Below are 17312 nucleotides of genomic sequence, written 5' to 3'. Positions count from 1 at the left end.
TATTTACTAATATTGTCTCCCTTTGCTTTGCATTTTTCTTCTGGATTTCATGGTGTTCCTATTTATCCTATGATTGTTGTTGTGATACTAATATTGTTTTCTTTTTGTCATTTTGTCATTTTGTCTTTTTATTTTTTTTGAGCCGAGGGTCTTTCGGAAACAGCCTCTCTACTCCTTCGGGGTAGGGGTAAGGTCTGTGCATACACTACCCTCCCCAAACCCCATTAGTGGGATTTTACTGGGTTGTTGTTGTTGTTGTTGTAATCCTTTTTGGGGTGGTCCTTAACTTTTTACTCCTATTCTTTTCAGGGGCAAAACTTTAAGGTTAAAAGTTAAAAATATTATCTATGGGGGCACGCAAAGGGCAACATTTGTTAAATTTGAGGATGAAAATTCAAGAACATTCACTTTGAAGGCTATTTATGTACTTCACCCTGAGGAGAAGTAAAAAGGATCAAAGGTCTTCATTGAGGTTCCTAACTAATTAGCAGAATTATTCTAAATAGTCGTCTGTTCAACCGCTTAAATTAAAAGTAGTCAGCGAATTGTATAATATACATATATTTAATATGTGTATAATTAATACATAATTTATGTACAACTAATTATTTTGGGTAAGAGGAGAAAGAAGCATAATTTTAGGATTGTTTCCATGTTCTCTTTCTTTCTGATTCTAAGCCATGATTCTGTGAGTACAAGGAGAAAGAAAACAGCAATCAAGTATCAAAATGACAATCAAGAATCAACCAACCGAGAATAGACATCTGCTATGACCAAAGGCAAATTCACAATTTGAACCTAATGAATTCTGACCTTTAAAATGCCAGGATTTCAAGTTTATTGGTTCGAGATTCTAATCGTTTTAAGTTAATGAGTTCTAAATTAATAATTTATACATATTCAATAAATCTTTTAAGACAAATACATGATTCGAACTAAAGCTACTGAGTTCGACCGAACTGGCTGGCGGCACTCTAGCTCCGCCCCTGCAATTGAACCCAATTTATGTTAAGTTGTTTTGACTGTGCATAAAGTTAAGAAACACTTTTGAAATTTATGGTCCAAAAGAAATTACAAATATTTGTTTGGATATAAATAATCTCATTAAGGATAAAATGACTAGTTTAAAATTAAATTAATTTTTTATGATGTATTAAATATCAAATAGGATCACATAAATTGAAATAGATAGAGTAGTATACTATGTATGGAAAATATCGGTTCAACTGAGTGCTGATGTGACTCCGGGTAACCTTTCTTTCAACTCATCAACATTTACAGGTTATCAACTATCACGTAAACAAGAATTTATCAAAATCGAAGTAAATTGAAAAAAGAAAACGTTGCGAGGGACTAAAATAATGATAATAAATATAGATTCGTATAAATTCATAAAAGTCTATCAGAAACAATCTCTTTACTTTTATAAGGTAGGGATAATATTTGCATATACATTATCCTTCCTAAACCCTACTTATAGAATTACACTAGATTTGTTGTTGTTGTTGTTTATAAACCCATAAAAAAAAATTGCTGTTTGTAAGTGGCATTTGAATACGATCTATAAGTCTCATTATTGAAATGCTATATGCAAGTTATAAGTTGCAATCTAGAAGTCACTTTCCTAATGCCATTTATAAATCGTTCCTCTAATGCGATTTATAAATCACATTTTGTTAATGTGACGTACAGGTATATGTTTCAATACTTCTGTTTTCCCCCATACTGTTTTGGATTTCCTTCTATATAATTACATATAAATTTTCATTAATTTTTTTTAACTCTTTGTTTATAACTTATAATAAAAGGTAATTTACTGATACATATGTGAACTGATCGCGCCCAACTCTAGTCTTAAAAAGGATAAGCGGCCACTGTAAATATAACCGCCTTATGAGTCCAGGGTCGAATCCCACATAGTACTAAGGCTTAACTACAGTTGTTCAATATCACTAAAAAGACAAGTTCGAACAATTTCTAAATTATAAATATAAAGATTCTTATGTCCAACTAATTAACTAAAAAATTAAAGTAGTAAATTGATAACTAAAGATATTAAGGGTTGGGGACTAAATTAAGAAGGTCTAGAGTTATGATTTTCCAATTATCGGAATCATTCCCGCTACTCTTTTATAATTTTGCCTAATTATTCTCTATTGATCGTGAGCACACTTATCGTAATTCTCCCTCGAGCAACTATAATAATATACTAGTCATATTCTTTCGAATTACGCTAGCTCGCACTTTTTCACCGCTCACTATGATCACGTCAAAACTTCGTTATCTCTAATCCTGCTTTTAAACCCGTCGTATTGATCTCTCATATATGTTAGGAGTGACGTTGTTCAACAATTACCTAAATATGTACTCTTTTCAAGCAATACATAATAAATAGGCACCATTAATTGAGAGCTATTCAATTAACTAAATTAAGCACGTAGTTGAACAAATAGAAAAATTCAAAAACTCAATTATATCAAAACGTAATTCATCCTACAAAAGGTTCCATCAAAACCCTAGATAACAGAATTAGCTACTCATAAAAGTATGTAAAACTACAATACTAGAATTCATAACCAATAATGAAAATATGAAGAAGAAAGTGAAAAACTCGTAGAAGAATTCTCCGCCTTGCTTCTAGCGTGTTCTTGCATGCCTCCTTAGGTAGAATCCCCCATGTCGAATCTCCCCTTCAAAAGTGAGTTTAAAGACTATTTATATGGGATAAGGTTAGCATGGGGTGAAATAATACAAGCCAACTTTGGAAAAGACTTTTCAGGTTAGGTCGTTCAGTCTCTCGTGCGCACGCGAGAATGAACGAGCGAAGTACTTCTCTTTTTCTTTGCCTCCCAAATCTCTTGTGCACTTCCATGCCTTTTTAGCTTAGTTCGCTGTTTTTTTTTCCAAGCTTTTCCTCAGCTAGCTCGTTCACTCTCTTGTGTGCACGTGAGCTTAATGAACGAGCAAAATTCTTCTTTTGTCTTTTGGTCCCGAATTAACTTCTTTTGCTCACTTTTCGTTCAACTTGCTCATACACATAAGAATGCACGTAATGAGCATAATTCACTATAAAAACTCATGTAACCTACCGTAACCACACGAGTTATGAGATGAAAGTACGCCGAAAAATATACATTTTTAGTCGTTTATCATGAGCCCCATAGTTCTATGTCCGTTAATTCTTTTAGGATTTTAATAAATATGTGTTACACCATGCAGAGGTAGATTCGAAATTTTAAGCTTATGGGTTCCTGCAACGATATCAAATTAATATACATAATAATTGGATCAACGAAGTGGGTTCCAAGCTAAATATTTTTATACTTTTAATGAATTTTTTAGTATAAATACACGGTATACACAAAAGTTACCGGGTTTACGATAACCTGTAAACCTTGCATTAGATTCGCCCTTGACACCATGTGTAGGAGAATTATAAATAGAGAGGTAAAATTTTGAAAAGAAAATTTATACTTAAAGAAAAAGATCCAAATGGGAATCGAGAGAGAAAAATACTTGGGCGTGTCCGTTTGCAAATATAAATCGCATTCATAAATACAACGTGTAAATGAATTCAACAAATACAACGTAATTGACAATTGGCGTTTACAGTAAAGAGAGAGCGAATTGGATAGATACCCATAACAACGTAACTTGTCCAGATTTAAATAGGACAGTGAAACAATTAAGGACCGTTTGTCCATACATATTTTTTTCTTTTTCCAAAACCCATCTTCAAAATATTATTTGGTTATATATTTCATTGAATTTTTGAAAAAAACTATTTTTAAAATTTTTTGAAGAAAAGTTTCAAATTTGAAAAAGTGGGTTTTAATTCTTTTTTCAAGTAATTATTTTTTTTTCACTCACAAAACTACAATATTTTTTCAAGTGAAATACATGTTAAAATATAATTTTAATTTTTAAATACTTTTTTTAACTTCACTTCAAATCTTACATTTTTTATGTCCAAACGCCAGTACAAAATTCTTTGTTTTTCTAGCTTGTCAATATTAATAAGGTTGAGATTTCTATGGGCGTCAATTAAAGTGTAAGAAAGTACTAGCTTAAAGTAAAGTACGAGCCAAAACTAACTCGTGAACAAACATTAAATTAACTACTCTAAACTACATTAATCCAGCAACTCAAGGAAAAAAAAGTGAATCAGACGAGAAGTAAAGTGTATTTGTCATAAAAGGAATGACTTGGACAAGAGGAACCAAAAATAAAATGGAAACAGTCAATTTTGGAGTTCTTTTACCTGAAACAAAAGATAAAGATAATTAAAAAAAAGAGAGAATAATTGTAAGCTTTTTTGAGCAATCAAAACTGGATGTTAATTGCCATCTATCATAATTAACAAACTATTATCGTACAAGAAATGGGAAAATATTTGTTGTCAGTTTAACTAAGAAAAGAAAATCAAACATTCTGAATCTGGTTTTGTCGATTCGTGCTTGGTTCAACTTCCCTCTAAAACATTCTTTAATCACAATTATTTGAACATAGAAGGACTAAAAGGGTATAAAAAACAAACAAGTTGGGTAGATATCTTTGTCTGCAGCTGTTTGGGGTCAGCCACTTTATGATGGATATTGTAGGCTTGGATTTGATGCTTTTGGTCCCCCAAATTTTGATTTTTTCAAACTTTTCTCCTATCTTTCTTATCTCTGTCCGAAGTGGCTACATATTCGGTCCCTACAGCCAAACTTCCCTTTAACGTGCGCGTTGGGTCTCTTTCATGCTCTCCACTTTGGAATCTCTCCGGGCAAAATATAAAAATGGTCAGTCGGTTAAAATTAATTGCATTCGCTAGCCGAAAAAAATTAAAAAAATATATTTTATTGTATATAATACATATATTTTGTCAGCTATTACTTTTGAGAGAGACAAAATATATATTTATCTTAGGCAGTTTTGAAAATTTGGATTTATGAAATTACTTTTTTAGTTTCTAGTACAAATTACAAACGGAAAAGGGTCAGCCTGCCCCTGAACTATCAGATTTGGTCTAAAATTGCCCCATCCACCTATTGGGCTAAATATAACCTTCCCGTTAAGATTTTGGCTCACAACTGCCTTTTTAGTTAACAACTCATATCAGATTAAAAATTAATATTATTTTTAATGACGTGGCATTATCCTATTGGTTGATTTAAAACCCACCCCAAATATGTCCAACTCACCCATTCTACCCGACCTATCAGACCATTACCCATTAAACTCTCTAACCCCTCGATGATTTCTAAACCTAGACTCCCCTACTCATAAAATACGATTGATACTCCCATCTCTGTAAATTAGGGTTCTTTTTATTCTCCTCTCTCTCAAATCTGAAAATCAGAGTTCTTAGATCTTCTCCATCTTGTTTTAGCTTTAAAATATCTGAATCTTCTTCTGCTTCTTCCGTGGCCAAAGTTAGAACCGTACATGTTATTGTGGATTGATTGCCAACCAATTTACTGCTACGACACCTTTGAATGGTGGTCGTAGATTCTACAAATATTATCGTTATGAGACTAATGGTTGTCGATATTGGGAATGGCGCGACGAAGAACTTCCACCTCATGTGTTAATGTTTATCCATAAGCAAAAAAATTCGTTGAATGCCCTTCGTCTAGAAAGGAATAAGCTGAGGAAGACAGTGGATGATATGTTTGGGAGTAAAGCTGCAGATTTGAATAACGTATCATTGTCAAACTTGGAGCAGAAATTGAAGCGATGAAAAAGACTTGCGATATGGTCATGGGCTATTTTTATTATTTTTGTAGCTGACAGAATGATGTATTGAAGTTGGTGGCCTCTAATGTCTTGCGTTGATAATGAAAAATTCCAACATATATGCGTCAATCGTCTGGTTCTTTCATGTAGTGTCAAAGTAAGCCATACACCAGTTTTGAGGAGGGTAGTGTAATAGTTCCCTAGCTGCATCTTCATGAATATCACCCAGAGTCTTCAGTTGATTCTTGAATTCTTCTTCATAGGTACTCCAAGCACACTACCACATTAACTTTTTTTATCTCTATACCTCTCTAATTTTTGCTCCAATTAGTTTCAATGTGCCTAGCACACCACCTGTGATTTCTTTTGGAAGGATAGTGGAAACAACCTCCAACAACCCCTACAACAATAAAAATCAGTTAAAAATAAAGTATAAATTAAACATATAGTTGGAAAAAAAATTGACAAACAATTACCTTTTGCATATCCGACATAAATGTTACTTTTTTACCATCTTCAAGCTCCAAAGCATTTCTCAGTAACTCCATAAACCACTTTCAGGTTCTACCAGTTTCTTTATCCACTACTTCCCATGTAAGAGAAAAAAATATTTCACTGAATCTTATGCCATGGCCACCAGTAGAATTCCCTTACATTTCCCTTTTAAAAATGTGCCATCTAGGCCTATAAGAGGTCTCAAACCTGCTTTCCAGCCTATTTTCAAAGCTTGAAAGCAAATATACATCCTAAGGAACCTCCTTTTTCCTTCTGCCAAAGCATCTTTAGATATGTTTATCACCACATCAGAACCAGGGTTACTGTCCCTCAATTTTTGAGTATAGGCCTCTAACCTATTGTAATCATCAATGAAGCTACCCTCCAATTTCTCTAGCACAAGCCTCTTTACTCATTTCATATTTGAATAACTAACATTAAGTTTGAATTGACCCTCTAGGTCCACCCTCATGTCTTTCACCTTGTATTTAGGATTATTTTGGACTTTATTCTTGAAATAGTGTGCTAAAGCTTGATGAGTAGCTCTTCTATTCTTGTATGCTGGCTCACAAGTATGCTTTGTTTTCAAAGTTTTGATTTTAAATCCTTGATCTCTATTATCCTGAGATATGAAGCACACAAAGGGACAACCAACACCACATATATATCTAACTCTACCAGTGTCACTCTTCTTAACCTTAAGGCCCTTCCCATTAGCAATTGCATAATACCCCACAATTCTTTTAGCTTCAGCCAAATCCCCAAAACTCATACCCCTTTTCAACTCTTTATACTTGTTCAGTTTGTCGTTGACTTCTTTAGTCCTTTTCTTACTAAAGAGATCCAATTGATGAATATCATAATCACTAGAGTCATGTTCATATGCTTCCTCTTCCTCACATGACTCACAATCAGTCCCAACATCTACAGTGACACTGTGAGGTTCATTATGGTGACTTATGCTAGGAGCTGACACATGTTCTTCATCCTCATCAGTAGCAAAGAATTGAAGTACACTTAACTGATTAGTTAAGAGTTGTTGTAGTGTTCTAATTCCTGAATCCCCTTCAACCAGAAAGTACCTACCTGAAGGCCTTATTACTAGAAGTTGTTCAACCTTCTTAAACCCACTATTTTCAATGTATTCCGAATAAATGTCTATATAAGACATCAAATCCACATCATAAGCTTGCAACAAGTGATGCAATTTTTTAATGTATACTATTTGAGGTTTCAAGACCCATATGCCCCCATAATTCAAGGCCAAGTCTACGTTTTCAACCATTCTTCGTTTAAGCCACGTGCAAGCCTTAAAAAAAGGCGAAATGGACCCATCAGACATATTCAAACAGAAAAATAAGGTCCAATTTATCAATATTTAATGTCCTAAAGTATAGACAAGAATAAAGTTTAATGGACCACATACAACTATAAATATAAAAACAAACACAAAATCTTAGAAATAAAGAACTGATTGAGCAGACAACAAGACCCCATCGGAACCCTAAATCGCTATCAACTATACAAAATTCCTAAAACAGACCAAAAATAAATAAAGAGGGACTACATGCAATCTCAAAATTACTAAACAATGACATTAAAAGCATAAAAGAAACAATACAAAAATCGCCACAACTTGAAAGTAACACTAGATGATAAATTCCCAAAAACCCTAACCATATTTATTCGACAAAAGCAGTAAAATCTTACTTGAATAGAGAAGAGACTTTAAAAATTGATCTTCAACTTGAATCTTTCGAAAAGATATAGCAGCGAGCAGCCAGGTGTTTCACCCTACACCATCGCTATCGTCGCATTAAGTTTGGGGGAAATAAGAAATGAGTCTCGGTTTATAAATCATCGATGGGTTAGAGAGTTTAATGGGTAATGGTCTGATGGGTCGGGTAGAATGGGTGGGTCGGACGTATTTGGGGTGAGTTTTAAATCAACCAATAGGATAATGCCACGCCATTAAACATAATATTAATTTTTAATCTGATATGGGCTATTAACTAAAAGGGTAGTTGTGAGCCAAATCTTAACAGGAAGGTTATATTTAGCCCAATAGGTGGATGATGGGAAATTTTAGACCAAATATGATAGTTCAGGGACAGGGCCACCCTTTTCCGAATTACAAAAGTAAAACAATTTCCAAACACATTTCCGAACAAATTGAGGTAAGTTATATGTCCTGCATTTAAATTCATCTTAAATGAATAACGTAATAAAATAATAACAAATTATGAAAGCACTAGAACTTGTTTATATTTTTTTATTATATAAAATTTTCCAATAAGACTGAAAAACTCCTACATACAACCTAGTTATGTGTTTTGAACATAAACAAATAAATAAGTCACCGTTTAAAGCAGAAAACGCAAAAAAATCCTACTCCATTTAACTCGGCATAAAGCTGCCGAAGTTTGAACCTAGGACCTCTCTTTAAAAATAGGAAAGCTAGACCAGGAGAGCTAGTGAGATGTATGTGCAAAGAAGTGCCATTTCTTCTTATTTAATAAGATATATTTTTATATATATTAATAATTTATGCATATTTTGTGAACTTTTCCGGCGTGTTTACATCAAGGTGCATCCGCCCCTGGGTGTGCAGTGGCAAATGCAACTTTATGTTATCAGGTTCATCTGAATTTAATATTTTCGACATAAAATATAAATTTATTGGTAAAAATTAACTAAAATCACAAAAAGTAAATATATATGATGAATTTATCTATCTATCTATCTATCTATATTTATATCTATCTATATCTATCTATATCTATACTATATTAAAAGCACAAACCCCCTATCGAAATGTCGTTCGTCTTTTTTGTCCTTTAAAGTATGAATTCACATTAGATAAAATTGTCATTTTATATTTTTTCTAATATGTAGGAGTTTGAAATCAACTAAAACTTTATATATTAAATTTTTCATAGTTAAATTATTATACAAAAGTCCTAATATTTAGGACATTAAATTAACTAAAGAATTTCCTTGTTGAATCAAAGTCCTAATATATAGGACCAAATAAAAGAAATAATTTTGGCGTTGAAATAGTATTTCATCACAAACTATTAGATTTGGATTCAAGTCATAAAAGGAAAAAAAAAATGAAGAACGACTACTATTTCTTTTTAATTTGGCGGAAAGAACTACTAATGTTGATTTTTCTAAAAGCGAAGCTAGATGTGGAATTGGGGTTAAAATAGGCCAATATATGACAAATGTAAGGGACTTAATTTCTGGTGAAAAAGAAAGGGACTTAACATTTATTTATTAATAATCAAGAGTCCATTAATTTATATTTATATATATATATTTATAATTTATACGGATATCAATATCGATATCGATATCTATATCTGTACTATATTAAAAACACGAAGGCCCTTAGTGAAATGTCGTCGTCATTTTTACCCTTTAAAACTAGAGTTCATACTAGACAAAATAGTCATTTGATTTTTTTGTCTAATATTTAGGACTCCAAAATCAACTAAGATTTTAATTGTTAAAGTATTTCGGTATGTAAATTATATAAAAAGTCCTAATATTTAGGATTTTAAAATCAATTAAACTTCTATCTCTTATAAATCCTTTCCTTAATCAACCCATGTAATGTATAAAATTACTTTGTGAATAAGGACGTTTTCTATTAGTCAAAACAACAAACTCTCTTTGCCAATTCAAGCCTTAATTCATGTAGAAATTGAGCTCGAGAAGTTCAGAAATCTCCGTATGTTATATATTTGTTTCGCGAAAAAACCATTCATATCAAGGCAGCACATATACCCTAAGCATGAAGCCCCTTAGTGAAATGTCGTTCGTTTTTTTACTCTTTAAAAATATATTTTATATTAGACAAAATAGTCATTTACTTATTTTTATAATATTTAAAATTCTAAATTAATTAAGATTTACTTATTAATTTATTTTTTCTTATTTGAACTATATAGAATGTCCTAATAATTTGGATTTAGGAATACAAATTCAACTAAAATTTTATTTTATATAAAATTTCCATATTTGACCAACCTTTACGGAGCATATGAACTTCAGAAGTGCTTTTGGAGTTAAATTCGTGGCTATGAAAAAATTCTTATTCTTAACCTCTGACGTATAGTATTTTTTTCTCCAAGTATTACCAATAACCGATTACCTACAAATCATGATACATCAACACAACGTTCATTTTTCTTTTAACTTTTAAGAGTGATTAAATTTAAATATCAATATGTAGAAGTTTCAACTAACATGGCGATATTAATTTAAAGAATAAATTCAGCTACAATATGTCACGACCCGAAATTGTCACGACATGAAATTTCCACCTTCGAACCGTGATGACGCCTAACATTTCACTTGCTAGGCAAGCCAACGTTAGAATGATATTAACTAATTTTTAAACAATCTTTAAATTTATTAATAACAAATAAATAAATGCGGAAGTACGGTCTGAAATATAGTGATTAATCCATAAAGACAACGGTGTCTAAATACCATCCCAGAATTGGTGTCACAAGTGCACGAACTTCTAGAATAAATACAAATAAAGGTCTGAATAAAATAAAGCTGTCTGAAAACAAACACACAGCTAAAGTAAAGTAGACGGGGACTTCAGAACTGCGAACGCCGTGCAGTTATGCCTCAAGTCTCCCCTGAGTAGCTGAAATCCGAGCAAGTCTATGGTACGCCGCTGGGACCAACTCCAAAATCTGCACAAGAAGTGCAGAGTGTAGTATCAGTACAACCGACCTCATGTACTGATAAGTGCTGAGCCTAACCTCGACGAAGTAGTGACGAGGCTAAGGCGGGTCACTTACATTACCTGTACGCAATATTAATAACAACAACAATAATAGAAATAAATCAGATAACTCGTTTATAATAATTGAAGCCAACTCAGTAGTCATAACCAATTATCTTTTCCATCAATTCTGTTGCAGCATGTAACCTGCTCTCACAATATATTCACATTCAATTCTGTTGCAGCGTGCAACCCGCTCTCACAATATATTCACATTCGGTTATGTTGCAGCGTGCAACCCGCTCTCACAATATATTCACATTCGGTTCTGTTGCGGCGTGCAACCCGCTCCACCAATATATTCATTTTAATCAAGTCTGTTGCGGCGTGCAACCCTATCCCCCAATATATATATATGTATGTCGACTTTTAAATAAGTTTGTTGCGGCGTGCAACCCGATCCTCCAATATGGACTTTTAATAAGTCTGCTGCGGCGTGCAACCCGATCCTCCAATATGGACTTTTTAATAAGTCTGTTGCGGCGTGCAACCCGATCCTCCAATATGGACTTTTTATTAAGTCTGTTGCGGTGTGCAACCTGATCCTCCAACATATTCATTTACAAATTCTTATAGAAGAAATTTCTCCAATAAATACAACAATTAATATAAAATTATAAGACAACAAGCATACGATAATTATGATTTAATTATGAAACAAACAAAGGCAAATGGCAAATTATTATGGAAATCAGCGAGAAAATATGCAGTTTAATATTTAATATGCTAAATATCAAATAACAATTAAGGCACATAATTCAAATAGCATGTAACAATTAATGTAGGAATTCAAGAATTAATATTTGACAAAGAATAGGAGAGAAATAATTATTATAATAATTAATTCATGATTTAAAATAATTTATGATTTTTCAAGTAAGCAGGCAAACAATTAATTTGACGATGTATGGACACTCGTCACCTCACCTATACGTCGTTCACATGCAATTCACATAACAAATAATTTAAGGATTCTATTCCCTCAAGTCAAGGTTAACCACGACACTTACCTCGCTTTGCAAATTCCAATCAATTACTCAACCATATCTTTTCCTTTTAAATTTGCTTCCGAAAGCTTCAAATCTATTCACAAACAATTCAATATACTCAATACGAATCATAGCAATTAATTCCATATAAATTTATTAATTTTCCGGATAAAATTCAAAATTCATTAAAATATTCGACAGTGGGACCCACGTCTCAAATCTCAGAAAAACTTACGAAATCCAAACACCCATTCCGAGATGAGTCCGGATATATAATTAGTTTTGGAATCCGACCTCAATTCGAGGTCTAAATCCCCAAATTTCGAAATTCCTAAGTTCTACCCAAAAGTCCTAATTTCACTATAAAAATTTTAGATTCTAGGTTGAAATCTTGTTATAAGATGTAAAAGATTGAAAGAGACTAGTTTAGAATCACTTACCTATGATTTGGGGAAGGAATGGTCTTTGAAAAATCGCCTCTTGTGTTTTAGGTTTTGAAGATTTGGGAAATGAATCAAAAATCCCGTCCAAAAGTCATTTTGGTCAGCTGCAGATGTCACATTTGCGACCTGGGCTGCGCAAATGCGAGAAAAGTATCGCAAATGCGAACTCCTCGCATCTCTGCTGCCTTTGCAAATGCGAACCATTTGTTCGCAATTGCGAACATTGAACCATCGCAAATGCGATGAAAATCTCTCAAATGCGAGAATCCTAGTCCCAGCCCATCTTCGCAAATGCAGACAACTGTTCGCAAATGCGGCCTGTGATGATCGCAATTGCGATCCTGAACTTTGCAAATGCTAAGGTCCCCTTCCAACCCCACTACTCGCAAATGCGAAGCTTCTTCGCAAATGCGAGCCAGACCTCGCAATTGCGAAGTCTGCAGACCTGAAGCACACCAGCTATGATTTCTATATTCAATTCACTCTGTAGCCTATCCGAAACTCACCCGAACCCTCGAGGCACTAAACCAAAGGTGCACACAAGTCTAAAAATATCATACGAACTTGCTCGCATGATCAAATTGTCAAAATAACACATAGAACTACGAATTTAGCACCAAATCCAATGAAATTCTCAAGAACACTTTAAAATTCCTATTTTCTCAACTGGGCGTCCGAATCACGTCAAACCAACTCCGTTTCTTACCAAATTTAACAAAAAAGTTTTATATATTATATTAAACCTGTACCGGGCTCCGAAACTAAAATACGACCCCGATACCAATGATATCAAATATTAATCAATTTCTTTAAATCCATAAATTTTAGTCTTACAATTTTCATTAAAAATTTATTTTTCGAGCTAGGGACCTCGGAATTCGATTCCGGGCATATGCCCAAGTCCCATATTTTACTACGGACCTTCCGGGAATGTCGGAACACGGATCCATGTCCGTTTACTAAAAACATTGACCAAAGTCAACTAAAAATTAATTTTAAATCCCAAAAATTATTACTTCATAAATTTTCACATAAAGGCTTTCCGAATTTGCGCCCGGACTGTGCACGTAAATCGAGGTAAGTAAAAATAAATTTTTTAAGGCTAAGGGGTCCGGAATAGAGTCTTAATTCACAAGATGACCCTTTGGGTCATCACAGAAATTTCCACCTTCGGGACCGTGATGTCGCCTAACATTTCACTTGCTAGGCAAGCCAACGTTAGAATATAATTAGCTATTTTAATAAATTTTTTTAATTAATTAATAATAAGAAAACAAATACGGAAATAAAGTCTAAAATAAAGTGAATAATCCATAATAATCGCGATATCTAAATACCATCCCAGGATTGGAGTCAGAAGTACACGTGCTTCTAGAATAATACAAATAAAGATATGAATAAAATTCAAGTTGTTTGAAATATAATACACAGCTGAGATAATATAGAAGGGGACTTCAGAACTGCGAACGTTGTGCAGTTATACCTCAAGTCTCCACTGGTAGCTGTATCTGGGCAAATCTACAGTACGCCGCTGGGACCAACTCCGAAATCTGCATAAGAAGTGCAGAATGTAGTATCAGTAGAATTGACCCCATGTACTGGTAAGTGCCGAGCCTAACCTCGACGAAGTAGTGACGATGCTAAGGTAGGTCATATACATTAACCTGTACGCAATAATAATAATAACAACAATAATAGAAATAAAATAGGTGTCTCTTTTCAACAGTTGAAGCCAACTCGGCAGTCATAACCAATTATTATTTCTATCAGTTTCTGTTGCGGCATGCAACCCGATCCCACAATATATTCATATCCAATTCTGTTGCGGCGTGCAAACCGATCCTCCAATATATTCATTTCAATCAATTCTGTTGCGGCGTGCAACCCGTTCCTCCAATATATTCATTTCAATCAATTCTGTTGCGGTGTGCAACCCGTTCCTCCAATATATTCATTTCAATCAATTCTGTTGCGGCGTGCAACCCGCTCCTCCAATATATTCATTTCAATCAATTCTGTTGTGGCGTGCAACCCGCTCTTCTAATATATTTATTTCAATCAATTCTGTTGCGGCGTGCAACCCGCTCCTCCAATATATTCATTTACCAATTCTTATAAAATAAATTACTCCAATAAATGCAATAATTAATACGAAATTATAAGACAACAAGCATACAATAATTATGATTTATTAGAAATAAGTGATGACAAGTAGCAATTAATTGTGAAAATTAAGGATGTAATAGGAATTTTAATAATTAGTATGCTAAACGTCAAGTGGAAATTAAGTCACATAAATCAAATAAGCATGTATCAATTATAGCATGGATTCAAGGTATGATATTGAGCAAAGAACACGAGAGAAATAATTAATATAATAATTAATTCATGATTTATAATTTTTTAAGTAATTATACAAACAATTAATTTGACGATGTATAGACACTCGTCACCTCGCCTATACATCGTTCATATGCATTTCACATAACAAATAATTTAAGGGTTCTATTCCCTCAAGTCAAGGTTAACCACGATACTTACCTCACTCTGCAACCAAATTCAAGAATCCAATAAACCTTTGCCTCGCGAATTAGTGTCCAAAATTCTCAAATCTATTCATAAACAATTCAATGTACTCAATACAATTCGTAGGAATTAATTACATATGAATTTACTAATTTTTCGGATTAAAATCCGAAATTTATTTTAAAAATTGACAGTGGAGCCCACATCTCGAATCTCGTAAAGACTTACAAAATTCAAACACCCGTTCTGATACGAGTTCAACCATACAAAAATTATCAAATTCCGATGTCAAATGGACCTTCAAATCTTAAATTTTTATTTTTGGAAAGTTTTACAAAAATTTCAATTTCTTCCATCTAAATCCGAAATAAACGATGAATATAATCATAGATTCATGAAATATAAATACTTTAGGATATAGAACATTTACCCCAATCCATATGGTGAAAATCGCCTAAACAATCGCTTCAATCCGAGCTCCATAGCTAGAAATATGTTAAAAATGGCTGAAACCTCAAAATATAGCTACTGCCCAGGTATTTACTCTTCGTGATCACGAAAAATGCTTCGCGATCACGAAGCACGACTTTTCTCAGCCCAAAATTTGCCTTTCGCGATCGCGAAGAACAAGTGCCCACCTCTTTCAGACAACCTCTAGTATAATGGTCATAACATTTTGTACAAACCTCCAAATTACAAATGGTTTAATTTTATGAAAACTAGAAACCAAGGACTATAACTATAATTTGGTGTTCATCTCCCAGTTCCTTATATATTGCGAGCCATGTGCAACAGAGATTTCCAAACCCTTCCCAGATAGCCTATAGTATATCCACCATAACTTTTGGTACATAATTAAAAATGACAAATGATTAACTTTTCTGAAAACTAGACACAAAGGGATACAACTTTCATTTTTGGATTATCTCCAAATTCATTATAGATTGAGAGATTTAGCTTTCAAAATCGGGTTTGTGCAGCAGGATTTTCCTCTACGTGATCGCGAAAAGGCTTCCGCGATCGAGATTCACAGTGTCCAAACAACAAAATTGCTCTTCGCGATCGCAACCGTTTGTCCGAGATCGCGATGCATACCTCTCTGGCCAAAAACCAGCAACTAAAAATGGCCTAGAAATGGTCCGAAACCACCCCGAAACTCACCCGAGCCATCCGGGAGCCCGCTCGAACATACCAACAAGTCTCAAAACATATTACAAATTTAGTCGAAACCTCAAATCACATCAAACAATGCTAAAACTACGAATCATACCCCAATTCAAGCTTAATGAAACTAAAAAATTTTAACTTCTACATTCGACACCGAAACCTATCAAATCAAGTCTGATTGACCTCAAAATTTTCACATTAGTCATAAATGACATAACGGACCTACTCCAACTTCCGGAATCGGAATCCGACCCCGATATCAAAAAGTCAAATCCGTGGTCAAACTTTGAAAATCCTTAGCCTTTAAATTTTTAGTTTTCGTCAAATGGCAATAACTTGAGTTAGGGACCTCCAATTTAAATTCCGGGCATACATCCAAGTCCCAAATTATGATACGGACCTACCGGAACAGTCAAAATACTGATCCGGCTTTGTTTTCTCAAAATGTTGACCGAAGTCAACTTAGTTGGGTTTTAAAGCTCTATTTCACATTTTAATCAATTTTGCACATAAAAACTTTCCGAAAAATTATACAGGCTGTGCACGTAAGTCAAGGGATGATAATTAGTACTTTTCGAGGTCTTAGAATACCGAATTAACTATTAAATTTAAAGATGACCATTTAGGTCATCATATTCTCCACCTTTAAAATAAACGTTTTTCCTCGAACGAAATTAGAAAAGTACCTGAGATGGTGAAAAGGTGTGAATATTTACTCCGCATGTCTGACTCGAACTCCTAGGTAGCTGCTTCTACCGGCTGACCCCTCCATTGCACCCGAACTGAAGGATAACTCTTAGACCTCAACTGTCGTACCTGCCGGGCTAGAATAGCTACTGGTTCCTCTTCGTAAGTCAAATCCTTGTCATATTGGACTGAGCTGAAATCTAACACATGGGACGGGTCACCATGATATTTTCGGAGCATAGATACATGGAACATCGGATGAACCGCTGCTAAACTAGAATTTCGAAGGGACCTATATACCTAGGCTGTAGGCTACTTCGCCCATCCTTTCAAGAATTTCGAAGGGACCTATATACCTAGGGCTCAACTTTTCCCTCTTTACAAACCTCATTACACCTTTCATAGGTGAAACCCGGAGAATAACTCTTTCTCCTATCATGAATGCAATATCACGAACCTTACGATCGACATAACCCT

Source organism: Nicotiana tabacum, chromosome 14 (genome assembly GCF_000715075.1).
Source record: "Nicotiana tabacum cultivar K326 chromosome 14, ASM71507v2, whole genome shotgun sequence".
Classification (NCBI taxonomy): Eukaryota; Viridiplantae; Streptophyta; class Magnoliopsida; order Solanales; family Solanaceae; genus Nicotiana; species Nicotiana tabacum.
This window is presented reverse-complemented; position numbering follows the sequence as displayed.